General features: G+C 40.4%; 1 long non-coding RNA gene across 1 annotated transcript in view; it reads left to right on the top strand.

Annotated features, from left to right (window-relative positions):
- The first annotated feature begins 13,235 nt into the window (after positions 1 to 13,235).
- LOC122548626 overlaps positions 13,236 to 15,818 on the top strand; it is a 4,105-nt gene continuing 1,522 nt past the window's right edge. Inside the window, exon 1 of the long non-coding RNA XR_006311278.1 lies at positions 13,236 to 13,345. This is a non-coding gene — a long non-coding RNA (uncharacterized LOC122548626). The remainder of the gene's footprint in view (positions 13,346 to 15,818) is intronic.

Below are 15,818 nucleotides of genomic sequence, written 5' to 3'. Positions count from 1 at the left end.
ACTTGGCACCACTCTCCAGACCTGTCTGTCACTCCAGAACTATCACCTTCTCCCTCACCTTCATCCACCTATCACTTTCTCAGCTACCTTCCCCCACAACCTCACTCCTTCCCATTTATCTCTCAGCCTTGGCCCACAAGCCTCATTCCTAATGAAGGGCTTATGCCCGAAAGGTCGATTCTCCTGCGCCTTGGATGCTGCCTGACCTGCTGTGCTTTTCCAGCACTACACTCTCGACTCAGTCATATGCAGTCTCGATTCTTATCATTGAACACTTATAATGTGAGGTGTTAGGGCTGACCAAAAGCCCGCTAGCTTGCCCAAGTGAGGCAGCTACATTGGTTGTTACTATTAAACTTGGCCAGAGCAGGCAAATGGGGCTTCACTGAAAAAGAGTCTTAAATGAGAAAGGAATTTGCTGAAAAGATTCACAGAAAGGTGGACTGGGTGGAAAGGAATGGTAGGGAATGGAACATAAAAGCTGTGATTATTGGGGGCATTGGAATGATCCCAGTGAATAGACGGTGGCAACTGCAATGTAGATGGAAGAGTCACAGTTATTAGGGTATAGGGTAAAACAAAGTGCACATTAGGGTGGGGAAGACAATGGGGTCATTGGGTGAACTGGTGAGGGAGAAAGAGCCGGTAAGTTGAGTAAGGCAGTGTTTAAGGGCAAGGCGGGGCAGGCAATGGGATCAGTGGGAAAAGCTTCAATATCAAAATTATATCAAGTTCTCAAATGGAAATCAACCACCGCATCCCTGCTATTTCTTCACAGAACAATCCCTCCACACCAGATCATTCAACAACTTAATGCAGCCACTGTGTTAGCTGTCTGGATCAATGGTGCTGGAAGAGCACAGCAGTTCAGGCAGCATCCGAGCAGCTTCAGCAAAATCGACGTTTCGGGCAAAAGCTACTGTGTTAGCTGTGTTAACTAAGGTTAAGAAGAAGGCAGAGGAGGAGAAGAAGGGATGGCCAGCAATAACCGAACCAGAGATATGAGGCTCAGGAAGCTGCAGCTATGGATGACCACATAGTACCTGAGGAGTAGCACCAGGGTCTTCAACATTATCGAGCAGTGTACACTAGAGGGTGTTCTGAAGAAATTGCAGTTACCTCTGAATGAGTAAAAGGCAGTGCTGGTGATGTCAGCTACATTTCTGCACAAGGAGGAATTTCACTTTCTCAATATCCAGTTTATTTTTATCTACAGGCAACGTTTCCTGTAGGTGTGTATCTGCTGCAAGGACATGTACATTCTGTACAACTACAGGCTCCTTGAATGTCTGTAAGCCTCCCTTCCTCCACCCCCACCCCTCATCATCTCTGGTGCTGGCTCATTGGTGTTAAAGGACATAACAAATGGCTGCAGTGCATAACCCTCATACTGTTGGTGATCATTACTACAATGCTGCCCATGCATTCATTAGGGCTATCATTGAAAAGGCAATTGGTCTTCTAACAGTAGACTTCCATTGTCTGGATCACTCAGGAGTTGCCTTCTATTACCTAATGGACAGGGTCTCTGGAATATTAATTGTTTACTACAGCTTGCACAACCCTCAAATGCTCTGTCCTTCCTCCTGACCTGATAGAGGCGATTATGTCCCTGTCAAAGGGGAAATGCTGCAGTTGGGTGCAGCTGGATTGTCCTGAGACATCACTCTTCCTTGCTCTTGGTGCAGAACAGCATCTCTCTCAGTCCTTATGGGGATGGAGCTCCTAAAGAGAGGTCACAATCTCCCAGTTCCTTTTGATTAGCCATTGAATGTTTGAGGATTGTAAGAAGGTCCCTGCACATACTTGGTGCGTACTGATTGTTTCATTGGACCTGGTGTTTCATGGTGGCCATCACCAGTTCCATGATGGTAGCCATGCTGTTATGCCAGAGTACAGTCATAGCAGATAGGACAGATAGGCTAATGTGTCCACACCGGTCACTAATATAATTTCATCTGGTGATCTCCCCATGACTGCCTTCAAGTTCATAGTCACCCAATCCCCCACAGCTCACTTCTGCCTCCATTCCAAAGCCCACAAGCAGGACTGCTTGGGCAGTCCTATTGTTTGTGCCTGGTACTACCCACAGAGCTCATCTCTTCTGACCCTCAACTCAGTTTTTTCTCCCTGTGTCCAGTCGCTTCCCACTTACACCGACAATTCCTCTGATGCTTTACATCAGTTTCAGAATTCTCACTTTGCGGGGACCAGCCGCCTCCTCTTTACCGTGGATGCCTCTTTATACCTCTATCCCCCACCAGGATGGTCTCAGGGCTCTCCACATCTTTCTGCAGCAAAGGCCTGAACCATTCCCACTTACCTCGACCTTCCTCCACTTGGCCAAGCTCATCCTCACCCCCGACAACTTCTCTTTTAACTCCTCGCACTTTCTTCAGGTCAAAGGGGTGGCATGGATACCTCTAAGGGCCCCAGTTATGCCTGTCTGTTTTTGGGATGCATGGAACATTCCTTGTTCCAGTTCTATTCCGATCCCCACCTACAAATCTTTCGCTGCTATATTGATGATAACATCAGTGCTGCTTCCCTCTCTCATCCAGAATTGGAAACGTTTATCAATTTCCACCTTGCTCTCACCTTCACCTGGTCCATTTCTGTCTCCTCCCTTCCCTTCCTCAACATCTCTCTTTCCATTTCTGGGGATAGTCTGGTCACCAATATCCATTACAAACTAACCAACTCTCAATGTTACATTGACTGTACATCCTCTCACCCTGCCTCCTGTAAAGACACTATTCCATTCTCCCAGTTCCTCCATCTCTATTACATCTGTCCAACTTTGACAAGGTGGCCCCCAAAATGTCCACTTTTTCCCTCACCTGAGGATTCCCAGCACCATTGTTGACAGGACCCTCAGCCATGTCCAAGCCATTGTCAGCACTTCAGACCTCACCCCCTCTCCCCTCCTGCAACAGTGATAGGGTTCCCCTTGTCCTCACCCTACCTTCCATCAGCATCCATATCCAAAAGATAATTAGCCACCATTTCCACTACCGCCAGGGGGATGCTACCACCAGATGCATATTCCTCTCCCATCCCTTTCCAGCCTTCCACAGGGACCGTTCCCCAGCAGGGACAACTTAATGCACTCCTCCTTCACTCCCAACACCTGTCCACAGCCCCATGGCACATTCCCATGCATAGACAGAAGATGTACCACCTGCCCATTTACTTTCTCCCTCCTCTGTAGCCAAGAGCCCAAACATACAGCTGACAGACCTGCTCAGCTTTTGAATAATTTCAGTCTTGTTTTAGATAGTATTGAACTTGGAGAAATTCCACTGTCCTTCCTTCTTATCTGCACATGATCTGTAGTATCTCTGGTCAGCTTATTCATGGCCAAGTTCAGAGGTTCATCCGACCGAGGGTCAGCAGGTACCTGTCCTCCAGTGGTCCTCTGAGTATTGGAAAGCATGGCTTTTCCTTCCTCCTCTCCTAATGACCTGTGCCATGCTGTCCATACCAGAAATGCCTTCAAGCCTGCTCTAAATAGACTACTCACTCGGGTAAATATCTTTACAGTTCTGGAGAGTAGAGAGGAAGGCATTGGCAATGCATCACCTGAGGCTTACCATTGTCCCTGCTCAGAGATATGGTTCAAGGTGCTGGTAAAGATGAGCCTTTGAGTTTGAACTCTTCTTATTTTGTCTTGATTTGGAAGTCTGCATAAAACAAAACACGACATTTGAAGAGTGACATGAGCTGTCCCTCTTACCCAATTTTTAATGAAGATGTTGGTGCTTATTGTACAGCTGGAAGTAGCAGATTGGAGGCTTTCTCACTCAACGACTGCGGATATCCAATCTCCCCTTCAGCACAGGCACGCTGTCTTTGCTGTCCTGCCAGCATGGTGGCCTGGTCTTTGAAGTGAATGAGGAGCCTTGTGCAATGTATCACCTCCCCCATCAGTGCTCATTCTTCTCCTGTAGAAGGAGAGGAGCATTAAAAAACATTAATGTGGGAACATGAGCACTCTACCTGCACTGACAGAGAAAGCAATCTCCATAGATTTGACTGACAGTGTACATATTGATAAGAAGAATACAGTATGGGGAAAGTTAAGAGTTTAAGGTTTCTGTTTGTAAGGTTGATCAGCATTGTGAAAGTGTTGGAATTAGTGTCAATTAAGCATCACATGATGCTTGCGCCTAATTTACTTGTGAGGACTTTATTCTGAAGCGATCTTTGTGCTGGTATAGTTATCACATGCAAACCTTTGTAAAAAGCAATCAAATTTTCACATTCTCCCAGTTGTGATGAAAGGTCAGTGAGCTGATGATGTGTAACCTGCTGAGTGCCGGTGCCCTTCTTATGTCTTAAGTGTGAATCCTTGCAGATGTGAGACAGCTAGTGGCACTGTGGTGTATATAATACTAAATTGATGGCTGTAATAAAGTGACAGTTATTGATTGCACATGAGACATCTAATGGAGATGCCTGGCCCTTAATCTTGAGCATGACAATCTTGAACAGTGACAAATTTATAATGCTAACTTATACTCAAGGGGGAATGAAACATTGTGAAGACAGTAGTACATACTGTGATGAAGCATTACATACCCCTCATCATTCCTGACAGTGGAACTAGGTTCTCATGAGCTTGTCATGGATGCAACCTTCATTACTCATGATGACCCTCTGCTGGAATCCAAAGGGAAAAACACCTCCCCCCTCACCTCCCTCCAAGGCCCCAATGGATCCTTCCATATTCGTCACAAATTCACCTGCACCTCCACACACATATCATTTACTGCATCCACTGCACCCAATGTGGCCTCCTCTACATTGGGGAGACAGGCCGCCTACTTGTGGAATGTTTCAGAGAACACCTCTGGGACACCCGCACCAACCAACCCAACCGCCCCGTGGCTGAATACTTTAACTCCCCCTCCCACTCCGCCAAGGACATGCAGGTCCTTGGCCTCCTCCATCGCCAGACCCTGGCCACACAACGCCTGGGGGAAGAGCGCCTCATCTTCCGCCTAGGAACCCTCCAACCACACGGGATAAATGTAGACTTCTCCAGCTTCCTCATTTCCCCTCCCCCGCTTGGTACACCAGCCTCATACCTGAAGAAGGGCTTATGCCCGAAACTTCGATTCTCCTGCTCCTCGGATGCTGCCTGGCCTGCTGACCTTTTCCAACACCACACTTTTCAACACAAATAATGAGGTTTAGCTTCAATACAATTAAAAGGTGTGGGTTAATTGAGTCACCCAATTATGTGCCTACTATTTCAAAACCTAACTTGATTTGGGTGTAAATTTGCTACTGAAAGAATTATTCATCAATAACAAAAAAAAACAGAAATAGAATGCTGCTTTTCTACAGATTAATCTGTTTCAGAAACAGTGTATCACACATTACTGTCAAGTACTCATGTTCCTAGGAATTTAGTTTGATCAAAGGACTAGAAACAGAGAGATGTCAAATGCTGCATTTTGCTGTGCTTTGAAATGTTATATAAAAATATTTAATGTTTTGTTGGTTGTTTACAACCTCAGTTATGGAGAAGTACAGATTTGTAAAATAGTTAAACTAAATGTCAAATTAATTCATGAATGGTTTAAAGGGATATGAGCCAAATACTGGCAAATGGGAATAGATTAATTTAGGAAATCTAGTCAGCATGGACGAGTTGGACCGAAGGGTCTGTTTCCTTGCTGTACATCCCTCTGAATCTATGACTCATTCTCAGTCTTAAAGTTCAGCTATAGGATTCTAAAAATAATGGTTGAAAGATGAACCAATACATTGAAATGTATCCTCATTCAGGGAGGTACTCTAGAAATGTTATTTTTATGCTTTTAAACCTAAAAGTTTTGTGTTCAACAAGGTGAGGAATATTAATACTGGAGAATGGAATATTTTCAATTTGATGTACCCAGTGTTGAAATAAACATTGTCAATGAATAACAGAGTTCAATGCAGAACAAAGCTCTCACAACTTATCTTTGACAATGTGCCTTAGGCTCAACCTTAGAAGAACACAGACTCGCATTTCTCACAAAAGCTATCCTCTGACATTCTTCAGAGAGATTGCTTGGCAGCGATATTTACTCAATCAGAGATGAATTTCAATTTGTGCTCCAAATTTCTAAAGTGTTACTGTATTACTCTGTCAGAAAGATATACTTACAGTATGACAGATTCAAAAAATATGAATATAAACACATAATAGATAAAGTTGACAAGAGGTATACATAGGCATAAGATTTTTAATATACTATAGATATATTATAGTTGGAAAACTAGCATTGAAATTTGTAAAGAAGTTCTGAAAATACATTCTCTTAAAGGCATTGCTGTAGAAATAAATGTGGATGTTTTGTTTGCAATGGCACAAATTTTAGAAGGCTGTGCTGAATACTTGAAAATCATTGGGATAGAAACTAGGAGCGAAAGGAAGCCAGTCAGCCTTTTGAACCTGGTCCACCATTCAAAATTATCGTGGCCGATCCTTTTTATCCCGATACAATATTTTTGTATTCCCTCTGAGTCCTTTTTGTCTTTACCTTCTAAAAAAAAATACAAGCTTTTGAATATACTTAGTGACCCAGCCTTCTATGGTAGTGAACTGAAGAAATGTTTCCTCAACTCAGTGCTAAATATCATTAGACTGTGATCCTTGATTCTAGAATTCTCAAAATCACTCAATCAAACAACATTGGAGTTTCATCAGTCATTTGATAAACCAGTTACAGCCATGTGAACTTGGTCCTGAAAATTGGGACAATGGTGTCCAATTTTGATTAACTTACCTTCAGGTACCATATAATCTGTAAGAATTCATATCTTGTGTTACGTTCATTTCTATTTAAACTAAACACACTGCATACGATTTTTCATAGCTGTATAGTTAAAAATCAACCCAATAATTGAAATAAGTAAATGAAAGGTAACTTAAATGAAACCTTCTTTCACTTGATTTGATCTTGAAATGAGAAGCTTACTTTGGTATTTTGGACATTAGATTGTTTCACACTGTCAACTGTATAGAAATATGCTGTTATACTTTTAAGTTTAAATATCTGTCTGATGTATTTGTAATATTTGACATAGTATAGGCATTTGCCATGCAGCTTATCATTTATTTAGACATTTTAAAGTCACATGATTTATAAATAATTATAATATTTAATTACTTAATGGAGACTGACAGGGTAAATACTGTCATAATATGAACTAATTTTATGAAATGCTGAAGTCCATACTTAATTGCAAAATTGTTTGATTTTTCCAATGTCAATTTGTTCAGTTTACCATCTTTATTTTCCATGGTCTGTCTCTTTTCTGGCATTAATTTCTGTATAATGTATCTTAAGTGTGTTGAATTTTTAAAAGAATCATTGAGTGCCATATAATTTATCTGCTCCTGGAGATTAACTTCATTGAGAGACATAACTAAAATGGTATCTACACTCAAAAATGAAACTAAACTGAGCCATAAAATACCCATTGCAGCAACAGCTGTCATCACTATAAAATAAAGACCAGATATGAGTACATTTGGTGTAGTAATTTGCCAATTATTCTGGTGGACTGAATAAATTAACAAAAAAAAATGTTTTTGGCAGCAAAGTCAAAAGTATCAAGGAACTACACCAAATTAGAATCACAGAGAAAATGACTATTGGGAAATTATTGAAACCAGAATATCTCTTCATCTGAGGAAAAAGCCTTCTTGAAATTTTGCTCAAGGGATTGGGGTGAATGGGAGTGGTCAGTATGTTATTTGGATAAGGATTGCTAACAGGTGCAAAATGGTACAGTGGCTGTCCTGTAAAATGTCTGCATTTGTCAGACAATTTTGGTTCTACTTACTAATTACCATAATATTATTTTACTTGAAGATACATGTAGGTTGAGCAGTCAAGTACTGATTAGACAATTGTTTCACGGAGCATTGTGCGTTATCTGTCACATCCACTTCCCTGAAATTATGGAGCAGCATATTGCAGAATAGGTTTAGGACAGAAGGAGATGCTGCACACATTCTTGCACGTGGCACTGAATGTTCTGTTGACGAGGCAATTAGGATTTGAAAGGTTAACTGCCATAACAAGGTAAACTCTGGCCATCAGGATCTAAAGGACTCCAGGGTTTTTGACCATGTATACTCTTTTGTATCTATAGTGTTAATAGCATGAAGCCAAAATAGTAATGTGCAATTGTACTTAAGTTGAGCCTGATTTCTCAATAAAGAACCAAAGAATCATGACTGCAGCAAGATGGGCCTCATGAACAACATGAAGAGTCAGATCAGTTATGATCAACTCCACCATGATCAACAAATTAGATATCCTCAAATGAAAGAAACATGGATCTTCCCAGGCAAATAAATGCACAATCAGGACGACCTTCGGATCAACTGAATTTATAAAATCAGTGACTCGGGTGTCGATGGAATTGGGTTTACTAATTTGAAACAATTATAGAAGGAATTGAATATCCAGACAAAAGGCTTAGGTCTTTCAAGGGTTAACTGATATCACAAGATAATTTCGCCAATTAGGAAACTGGCCTTTACTCCATGCATTCTCCACTTGTCCAATCAATGCTCCAGTGATTACTCTTAGTGTTAAGACCATTTGCAAGAGAATATCATATTACAGATGTAATGTAACTATCTATTGAGTAATATGTAATAAATCTACTTGCTGTTATTCAAGATAGATCTATCTAAGATTTTGTGTGGGCACCCTTCCCAAATGCATAACTTGGACTAATATCAATAGGAATGATTAGTATCAATTTACCTACCCAAGGCATCCCAGATGGTAGCCATGCTTTGATAGAAGTGTTTTGTACCTGAAGTGGGCAAGATTTCTTTCTGGCATCTTGAACAAATCATGGCCTAAGCAAGGTTTTAAACGCAAGATCCGATCTTGGCCATCTATTTACTTCTTCAACATCTAAAGCATTTGAAAAATCACACCTAAGATATTAAAATGGTCAATAATGTTGGCATATGCATGAAATTAAGAAAGAATTAAAGGCAACAAAAAGACAAATAATAATTGTTGCCCTTAATCAATGAAACAGTGAGTCTACGAAAACCATCACCACAAAGAGACAGAGTAATTCGAAGATAATTACAAGGTAAATAAATCAAACATGAGCTCATTTATTGGATACCTCCATTAATACAATTAGTTGTCAATAGCTAAATGTTTTTGAGATTTCAGTAGAATATGCTTGTCAGTTATTCAAATTGAATAACTAAAATGTTATTTCTGGGGAAATTGTAAGAATGAATAAAATGAAGCTTAATAGGAATAATAGATTAAAAAGCAATTCAGTTGAGGTGAAATGAATTTAGGTCATTGAAAATCAGCATCATTTTATTGAAGTGAAAAGTATCACACCATGGATAGAAATTATAAATGTACACTTAATATGACGGATGAGACTCAAGTTATGTTAGCCATGTGTACAGCAAAGTAGGGCACGAGAATAGTAACTGTTGGAAACACAAATTAGCTAGAAAATACTGGAATATATTGAGGGCATTTTTTAAATTACAGAATTATATGAATATTCTTGATTTAACCATCCATTATGGTCAGATTGGAGCATAGTTTTAAAGATGCACATCTTTACTGACAAAAGAGTTCACATAGTTAGTAAATCTGTGAAAAGCACACAATTGTGCCTCTAATCACGCTACATAAAAAAAAGTGGTGTTCCTATAATTTTGTAATTATGCAGCTACAACGATGTGACTGTGAGAAAACCATGTATGAAAATGATAAATTAAAGCAAACGTACAGTGGATTACAGTGTGCATAATAATTATACTGCTTGTGTTATCATATCCTGTTATTGAACATATTATCATCAAAGAAGGAATATGCAAGTAAGGTAGCAAAGCATGCCACATGAAAGGTCTTCAGAATTAAATAATTTGCCTGGTTTCAGATTTAAATATCTTCCCTGGCAAGTTTCAATGTATTAATTCAAAATCCTTCTCGTTCAATTAAAGTTCTAGAATTTTGCATAATTTTGCATAATTATGAGTTTCGTATTTGGATAGTTACATAAACTGCTGCAATATACTACTAGGTAAAATGTGAAATAGGGTGACCAGCAAATGGTTGCATGAAAATAACTTTTTTTTCTGAATAAATATGGAACATTGTTTAATCATCGTGAGGAGGATTGACCTTGGGGTCTTATTCTGCATAGCATGTTGAAGGGATTAAGCTTCAGTTCTTCTTACAACCTCCTGCCCTGCCATTGGGAGTAAATTAGATGGTCCACTTGGAGAGATAGCTGCACATGTACAAGAACAACCCAACAAATGACAGGATAATAAACACTGACACTTGCACACCCACCATCTTGAAAGGATTTTCTCTCAGTTGCCATTGCTTTGTTTGATTTTTTATTTTGAATGAAAAAGGGAATCAAGCCTGGGCATACACACAAGGACTTAAGAAAGACAGAGCAAGGTGTTCTGTGGGGTTTTTACGATCCCCATGGGGTAACCCAAATAACCAAATTTTCTGAATGACCTTTAATGAAGAATTACCATCAAAATGCCACTTTTCATAAGTATTATTTCAAATAAATCAGAACCAAAGTAAATTAATCATGAATTAAATGGCAGATGATACATGAAAAAAGTACACCACTTTAAAGAGTTGACCCAATAAAGAAACAACTTTAAGCAGCTGCATTAATCTCTACAAGTATATGGCACCACATACAGTTTCCAATCTCTTTAATTCATTTTCTGAGATGTAGGATTCTCTCATTTTCTCACTCAGTTGAACTAATTGTTGAGTCTCAATCACCACCTATCATTCCATCCATGGATGTGTTACCAGCTGAATGGCAAAAAGCTGCAGAATCTACTTTGCTATGTTGTCACCAGGCTATCCCTATTTGCTTCTTAAGGACTTGACTTTAAAAAACTTTCAACTATTTGCAACAATTGCAGATTGGATTGAAAGAAGGAGAATTGCTTAAAAATGCACCTTCAACAGCAAATTAATTACCAACAGGGAAATGGAAAAAGAGAGACTTCCATCAATCCATTCACCCATCAAAACCTATCATTGTCTCAGGAAGGTATCTGCACAATGTGGAATGGTGGCTCAGTGTTAGCACTGCTACCTCACAGCACCAGGGACCTGGATTTGATTCCAACTTTGGGTGACTGTCTGTGTGGAGTTTGTATATTCGCCCTGTGTCTGTGTAGGCTTCCACCCATAATCCAAAGATATGTGGGTTAGGTAAATTGGCCATGCTAAATGACTCATAGTGTCCAGGGATGTGTAGGTTAGGTGCATTAGTCAGGAGTAAATGTTAGGGGGTTAGTCTTTGTAGCATCAGTGTGGACTTGTTGGGTCAAAGGGCCTGTTTCCACACTATAGAGACTCTAGTCCTTTAAAAAAAATCAGTTAGAGGACATTTACACAATATCTGTCACAGATAGACCCAGCTCAATAACTTCTTAGAATTCCGCATTGGAACAGTATTCCAAGAGAGCGTCACAGAGATTTCTGGAGATGCTCCTAACTCCAATTTTTCTCTCTGAAGGTTGAGAACGGTTTCCCACATAAGCAACAACACTGAAAAGTCCTCGAGATTCTGAGTATTCTAAATAACCACAATGTGTGTTCTGACCAACTGTATCGAACTTAACCAAATAATTAACATCGGCACAGGTTAAATACTGACACATCAAAACCAACCAAAGTATTCAAAAACCGTTCTAGATTTTATCTTCCTTTGTGTTAGATACCAATTCCCCTTTAACCTTATTGTAGTACTGGTGCCTGCCCAACAATGTGACAATTACTTATGTATGTTCTATACACAAAAAGCAGGACAAATCCAATCTGTCCAATTACTGCCACATCAATGTATCTTGAGAAGGTGGTGGTGAGCTGCCTTCTTAAACCGCTGCAGTTCACGTGTCGTAGGTTGACCCAACATGCCAAGAGGAAATGAATTCCAGCATTTTGACTCAGTGACCATGAGGGCATAATGGTTTATTTCCAAGTCTGGATGGTGAAGAGCTTGGAAAGGAACTAGCAGGTGGTGGTGTTCCCAAATACTTGCTGCCTTTTTCCTTCTGGATGGAAGTGGTCATGGATTTGGAACATGTTCTCTAAGGATCTTTGGTGAACTTCTGCAGTGCATCTTGTAGATGATACATGCTACTGCGACTGAGCATTGTTGGTGGAGAGAGTGGATGCTTGAGAATGTAGTGCCAATAAAGTGGACTGCTTTGTCCTGGATGGTGTTAAGCTTCTCAAATGTTGTTGGAGCTGCACCCTTCAGTCAAGTGGAGAATCTTCCATCACTATTCTGACTTGTGCCTTGCAGATGGTGGACAGGCTTTAGGGAGCCAGGAGGTGAATTACTAACAGCTGTAATCCTAGTCTCTGACTTGCTCTTATAGCCACTGTGTTTATGTGGCGAATCCAGTTGAATTTCTACTCAATGATAACCACAAGAATGTTGAATCAGTGATGTGAGGGATTCAGTGATGGTGACAACTTTGAATGTCACATGATGGAGGATAGATCTTCTCTTCTTGGACATGGTCGTTGCCTGGTATTTAAGTAGCATGCGTGTTTTGCCACTTGTCAGTCCAAGCCTGGATATTGTACAGATTTTGTTGCATTTGAACACAGACCACTTCAATATCCAAGGAGTTGCAAATGGTGCTGAATGTTGTCCAATCTTCGATGAATATGCTCACTTTTGACTTTATGATGGAGGGTAGGTCATTGAAGAAGCAGCTGAAGATAGTTGAGCCTTGGACACTACTCTGATGGATTTCAGCAGAGATATCCTGGAGATGACTGACCTCCGACCATCATGAGCATCTTTCTTTGTGCCAGGTATGACTCAAACCAGCAATCCCTATTAATTTCTGTTTTGCTATTATAACTTGTTGTTACATTTGGTCAAATGCAGCCTTGATGTCAATGGCTGTCACTCTCACCTCATTGGGCAATGTAATGCCCATTATTAGGTCCCAAGTATCCAAATAAGATTCAAACATGGGCAGAAAGGTAGTTTTAACAAAGGATGCACAGGGTGCCACTTTGGGGTAATTAGGTTTGGGACCACACCTCTATCAATTTGTCAGCAAGGTGCAATGTAGCAAAATGATGATGCAAATCCATCTGCAATTGTGATTTGAAAGTCCTGCAGCCACTTATCAACCAAACAATCCAGTCAACCTTGCACAGTTAAGCATGACATTAAATGGATTGATTGATTCACTTCAGAGCAATTTAAAGAAGTCAAGAAGTACCGACAAGTTCATCAGTGGATTGGGGAGTTTCTTTTGGCTGACAATGTAAGTGCACTTGTTTTTGGAGTTTTTCTATATTTATGTGAAATCTGAATGATCTGATTGGTGACAAAAGGACATTTACATGGCACATATGCAGTTTCCTTCTGCCAGGTTTCCATGATGAAGTGAGACCAACCCTGAGGAAATTCACAGCACATATATCATTAAAATTAACTTATTGTTTCAAATTCCAGTTGAGGAAGGTCATTTGGCCCACCTTAATTTATCTATTCAGGGTGAGTCAATTATCCCTTCATTGGCAGATCAATTATTTGCTTTAATATTTCCAGGTTTTTCTTTTCTTCATGATTCAAATGTGTACATCTATTCAACACAATGGTCTTTGCATGGAGAATTTCCTTCTATCAGTCCCAAAATTACTTTTCACTTGAACAAACCTATGTCCCCTATTTTAAGTCCAGCAGTTCAGCTCAGGATAATATTCAGGGCCATAATTTTCTAAGCTCTTAAAAATTGGTTGGTATTTCCCAGTGTTTAATATTTCCCTCATAATCAATGCCAGCACCTCACAATGGGAAGTCAGTACATCAATCGCTGTGCACAAAACTTCGGAATAGCTATGCAGCTCAGAGGGAATGTTGGTCAAGATACTGTGTGAGAAGATAGAAGCCTAATCTCTGACTTATATTTGCAATCCATGAAATTTCAGTGAGGATTTCTTTTGATTGTTCACCATAACCTTCGTAGAAGTGCTGTATGTGGTATAAACTGCCTTTGTGAAATTATCTACTACTTTCAGTCTGTAAGTTAGCTCGCTGAGCTTGAAAGTGTGTTTTCAGACATTTCGTCACCATGCTTGGTAACATCATCAGTGAGAGGTCTCCGGTGAAGCATTGGTGGTATGTCCCACGTCTCTATTTATAGGTCTTGGTTTCTTAAGGTGGGAGATGTCATTTCCAGTTTGTTTTTTCAAGGGAAGGTAGATAGGATCTAAATTGATGTGTTTATTGAAGGAGTTCTGGTTAGAATGCCATGCCTCTAAGAATTCTCAAATATGTCTTTGTTTCGTCTGTCCTAAAATGTGTGCGTTGTCCCATCAAAGTGGTGTCCTTCATCTGTATGTATGGAAACTAGTGATAGTGGGTCGTATATTTTGGTGGCCATTTGGTGTTCAAGTATTCTGGTGGCAAGTTTCCTGCGAGTCTGTCCAATGTAGTGTTTTTTATAGGTCTTGCAGGATATCTTGCAAATGACTTTAGTTTTGCTGGTAGTTTCTAATGGATCCTTTAGGTTCAATAGTTCATTAGCAGCTCCATTTGGGGCCGTTGGGATGATTGCTTCTGAAGTTAAATATTTGGTCTGTGTTTATTGTTTTTCTGTGGACGCTGGTTTGAAGCTCTTCATTAAAAGTACGTTCAATGTCACATCTGGAAATGGGAGTCTATTGCCGTTCTCTTCCTCTTTTGTGAATTTTATGCCTGTTGAGATATTGTTGATGGTGTATGTTTCCTCTAATTTGTTCCGTTTTGTGATGACAAAGGTGCCATGTTCATAGCGGACATAAAGTTTGGTTTGGAAATATGGGAGGGCAGTTTGTTCAAACACAGACCAAATACTTAACTTCAGAAGCAATCATCCCAACACGCACAAATGGAGTTGCAACAAGACATTATTCCAACTACAACACACTACAACATCACACTACAACACTCAAGAACTACAAAACGCAGAAGAAAAATATCGATACAATGTTTTCAAGAAAAACGGGTACCCAATAAACACAATCCACCGATTCCTCAGAAACAAACCCAAACAAGCAGACACAATGCAACAAAAACTCTCGCCACAATACCTTACATCAAGGGCATATCAGAAATGACTTCCAGACTACTCAGACCCCTTGGCACCATTATAGCCCACAAACCAATCAACACACTTAAACAGCAACTAATGAACCTAAAGGATCAATTTGATATGACCTGCAAAACTAACATCATTTACAAGATACCATGCAAGAACTGTAAAAAACACGACATCGGACAAATTGGCAGGAAACCTGCCACCAGGATGCATGAACACCAAATGGCTACCAAAGACATGACCCACTATCATTAGTATCCATACATACAGACAAAGAAGGATACCACTTTGACTAGGACAACACACACATCCTAGGGCAGGTGAAACAAAGACTCACACGAGAATTCTTAGAGGCATGGCATTCTAACCAGAACTACCCAACCTCCACTCCTGGCACCTTCCCTTGCAACCGCAAGAAATGCAAACCTTACGCCCACACCTCCCCCCTTACTTCCCTCCAAGGCCCCAAGGGACACTTCCATATCCACCACAAATTCACCTGCACCTCCACACACATCATCTATTGCATCCGCTGCACCCGATGTGGCCTCCTCTATATTGGGGAGACAGGCCTCCTACTTGCGGAACGTTTCAGAGAACACCTCTGGGACACCCGGACCAACCAACCCAACCACCCCATAGCCCAACACTTTAA

This window comes from Chiloscyllium plagiosum, chromosome 3, assembly GCF_004010195.1.
Source record: "Chiloscyllium plagiosum isolate BGI_BamShark_2017 chromosome 3, ASM401019v2, whole genome shotgun sequence".
NCBI lineage: Eukaryota > Metazoa > Chordata > Chondrichthyes > Orectolobiformes > Hemiscylliidae > Chiloscyllium > Chiloscyllium plagiosum.
The sequence above is the reverse complement of the archived record's forward strand: the minus strand, read 5'-3'. Positions and strand labels throughout refer to the sequence as shown.